At 47.6% G+C, this 4,186-nt stretch overlaps 1 long non-coding RNA gene across 1 annotated transcript; it reads left to right on the top strand.

Moving 5' to 3' along the window:
* The first annotated feature begins 2,737 nt into the window (after positions 1 to 2,737).
* Positions 2,738 to 3,818, top strand: LOC142467697 (uncharacterized). Its single transcript, XR_012788477.1, has 2 exons — positions 2,738 to 3,104; positions 3,153 to 3,818. It is a non-coding gene; the product is annotated as an uncharacterized LOC142467697 (long non-coding RNA).
* Positions 3,819 to 4,186: the final 368 nt, after the last annotated feature.

Genomic DNA, 4,186 nt, shown 5'->3' with positions numbered 1-4,186 from the left:
ACTGTGTGTGCTGCTTTCTTCTGTTTCCTCTGGGTTCCTCTGTCTGCCTGTCTGTCTTCTTGTTGCTCCTGTCTCTGTCCTTTATAGCTCTGCTTCCTGTCTGTTGCTTTTGCCTTTGCTTCTAGTCAGACTCCTATGCACATGCCTGTCTTTGATCCTGATCTGTTTATGTACCTGAACCTGTATTATAGTCTGTTCATAGTAAAGGCCCTTGCTAGTAATCTGGCTTGTCCCTGTTTGTTCCTTGCTCCCCGGTCTCAGTCCCTGCTCCCCGGTCTCAGACCCTGCTCCCCGGTCTCAGTCCCTGCTCCCCGTTCTCAGTCCCTGCTCCCGGACCTATCCTGCCCCGCCTGTCCTGTTCCAGTCTCCTCATTGCCGACCTCTGCTTGTTACCTGACTTCGCTACCTGCCACCTGCCTCAGACCCCTGCTTGTTACCTGACTTTGCTACCTGCCGCCTGCCTCGGACCCCTGCTTGTGACCCCTACTTCGCTTCCTGCTGTTCCGGCCACCGAGATCCTACCCGCCACAGGAGTCTCCCGTGACAGAACCCCAGAATTGGTTTGTAAAATTCTTGGGAACCCCAAACTTCGCTCCCCGTCTCTCGGCCCTTGCCCCCGTCTTTCATTACCCCAGTCTCTCGTGTCTCTCCCCCAAAACACTCTCCCCCTAACCCTTCCTCTCCCCCACTTACACACACACTTCTCCCCACCCCCCCTCTCTTCTTCTCTCCCTCTCTCTCCCTCCTGTCAGCTGGAAGTTGACACGACTTCCGGCTCCGACAGGAGCGGACGGATCGCAGTGCCTGGGCGGCTGCTGCTGAGCTTGGGATCCGTCGGGTCACTGCTACATGGGGTGCCGCCGGGACCGGGACAGCTGGGAGAGTTGTCCCAGCTCTTCCCCCCCCTGAGGGGTGCTCAAGGAACCCCGGTTGAAAATCCCTGTCCTAGGGAGTCCATGTACCAATGAATAGGAAACGAAGTGCTCAGCGTGCTCATTTGCATGTCAGTATCCAGAATCCTACTGTAGTCTGTCATTTAACCACTATACCATGTGACAGATAAAGGAAGCACATCTGGTGAACCTGTAGAAAACACACAGGTGCACGCACGAGTTTACGGTCTTCAATGTTTCCATCACAGGACGGCAGGCATTTCATTCCTGCAGTCATTTTAATTTCTTTTGTCATTTTATAGTTTATAGTTGATGGGCTCCCGTCTACAGCTTTGTCACACTTTCTTCAAGTCTAACATTTGAATTCAGTTTCGTTATCACGCACGCTAAACTGAGCAAATGTAATTGCTGGTAACAGTGCAGCACAGTGTTAACTCCTTAGTTTCTGGATTAGCATAATGTTTTAACTCCTAAGTTGCTGGATGCGTTTGAAACTCTTAAAGCAGTTAAAGGGATTTAAAGCTGACCAAAACACTTTAACATTTTGAGCGTTTCTTTCACAATTTAATGTAGGACATGCACCACAGTATAATGAATGCCGTATAAAAGGGGCAACTCTAAGAATTCTATACAACGGGGGAGCCACGAATCACTCGTGCCCTGTATGGAGATCATATAGACCAGGGGTGCGAGAACTTTCCCCGCCGCGCCTCCTGCCCGCTCTCCTTCCCTGCTCGCGCCCCCCCCCCCTCCTTACCTTGTCTCCGGCGTCACATGACGCCGCGGCATCACGTTACGTCCCAATGCCATGGCAACGTGACCCCCGCAGTGACATTTGATGCCGTGTTGCCACGGCGAGTTGTCGCCAAAGACAAGGTAAGGTGAAGTGGCAGAGGCCTCCCGTGATGCCCCGGCATTTCATTTAAATGCCTTGGGGGAAGAGCGCGGGGCCTCTGCAACCGCCGCTCCCCCCTGGAAAATCTTGCGCCCCCTCCCCCCCCCCAGTTTGCGCAGCCCTGAGATAGATCACTTGAGATATCGCACCCTGTATATCTGCATTTCAAAGTATACAACCGCCTTATGTGAACATATTTTACAGTTCTATATTTAAACCTGTGGGAGAGTGTAGTGTCCTTCACTTTTATCATGCAGGCATAAAGCATTATCTTCATTGTCCAAAGTTCTGCTACTGAACAAATACTGTACTGTATGTACTTTATACTTACCACTCAATCAATGTACAGCCATCTTATAATGGGTCTGTTAATTGCACCAAAAACGCCTTTATTCAACTGAATATCGAACTTCTCTATACAGTAAAAAATGCCATTCCATTTGGACAAGGTTATCTGCAACATGTTTCCAGAGTAGCCTTGATTCTGGATACATTCTTCAACACAACATAATAATCATAATAATAATAATACATTTATTTATATAGCGCTTTTTTCCCAGGGGGGACTCAAAGCATTTACCAGTTACAAAAGGCAAAAAGGAAGACAATATTTAAGGTTATAAAAGAGACCAAACACAAGGAAAGATGCAATACAGGTTGGGACGGTACTGTAGCTGTTAAATGCCGGACAGGTTGGGGTTCATTAATTAAATGCCTGGGTAAACAGGTAAGGTTTGAGCCTGTTTTATAGATTCCCAGAGAGGGGGGCTTTCAGACTGCACGAGGCAGACTGTTCCAAAGAGTGGGAGCAGCGTGGCTAAAAGCTCGGGCACCGAAGGAAGTCACGGAGATTCTGGGAACTGTTAGGAGTCCTTCACCTGCAGATTGAAGTGAGCGAACTGGAGTGTAGAGAACTAGAAGCTTTTTCATATAGCTGGGACCGTGGTCATGTAGGGCTTTGAATGTCAACAAGCCAGTCTTGAAATAAATTTGTCATTTTACAGGCAGAGCGCAGAGAGGATTACAGGCACACATTACTTCCATCAATAAGGCAAACTCCGGTGCGCGTGGAGATGGGGAAGATCCTGCCCCACCCCAGTGAATCACGGAGAACGAAGAAAGCATCCAAACACACAGACTTGTAGAAAAGGTGATTTATTTAGCAAAAAAAAGCACATAAATAAACCACCTTTTCTACAAGTTCGTGTGCCTGGATGCATTTCTCGTTCTTCATTTACAGGCAGCCGGTGCAGAGAACGGCGAACAGGTGTCATGTGGCAAGAACGGGTCTGGTTAGTTAACAACCTGGCCGCAGCGTTCTGCACCAGACGCGGGAGGTGCGGCTCTTTTTTCGGAAGACCCAGGTAGAACCATTGCAGTAATCCAGGATGCAGAGTCATCGACAAGTGTTGTAAGAGCCTCAGGGGAAATCAAGTGCTTAATCCTGCCTATGTTCTTTAGGTGGAAGAATGAAGATTTGATCACGGCTTACACCTGATGTTTAAGGGTCAAGTCACAGTCAAGGGCAATGCCAAGATTCTGCACACGGACAGTTTAGCAGCTGGGAGCCCCCATGCTTAAGGCCAGTGTGTTGATCTAGCTGCAGCAGTCTTGTTGTCTTCCGACGGTGAGCATCCTCTACAAGCACTTATCAGGATTCAACCTCAACCAACTGGCACTCAACCACTCTGGGAGCTCAGATAAACCTCTTTTGAAGACTGATAAGGGGTCCTTAGTACTCAATGCAATGGACAAGTAGAGTTGAGTGCCAGCTGCATAGCAGTGATAGCCCCGCCATGCCATCTGATGATGTCACCAAGTGACAGCATGTACACGGCGAACAACATCGATCATATCAAATATTCTTCCTCATATACTTATCAAACATCCCATATTATACCTGTTGACATCTTTCTATGTCGTTGTGTTACTGATGACCCTGGGATGAGTGATGTTGTTTTTGTGCTTTTGTTCAGTCCAAGAAATGTTAAATTCTGCAATGCGTTTAAACATTTAAAAATGCAGATTAACCGAGTTTCACATCTTTGCAATCCCTTCCATTTTAGATGACGAGGCCCTACATTGCATATAGTAGCAATCTGCTTCCAGAGATACTTACCTCGGAAGGTGCCTGTAAGAGACGTGTGCAGAGGTACCCTCAGGGAGACCGATTTGGGGGAAATTAAACCATGGATTTATTCAGCCCTTCACTTTAAACAATAGTTTAAGGCAATATACATACAGTGTGTATATATATATATATATATATATATATATAAAGAAACAAACAGCCTATCCCTTTGTAAGGGCTAACTCACTCCCCCAGTCCCTATCTGCAGAGCTGAGGGGATAAGCCCCTTACCAACCTATCCCCCCAAAGTCTAAAGAGGTACCTCAA

This window comes from Ascaphus truei, chromosome 16 (assembly GCF_040206685.1).
Source record: "Ascaphus truei isolate aAscTru1 chromosome 16, aAscTru1.hap1, whole genome shotgun sequence".
Lineage (NCBI taxonomy): Eukaryota > Metazoa > Chordata > Amphibia > Anura > Ascaphidae > Ascaphus > Ascaphus truei.
Note: the sequence above shows the minus strand (reverse complement) of the source record. Positions and strands in the feature narration are given on the sequence as shown.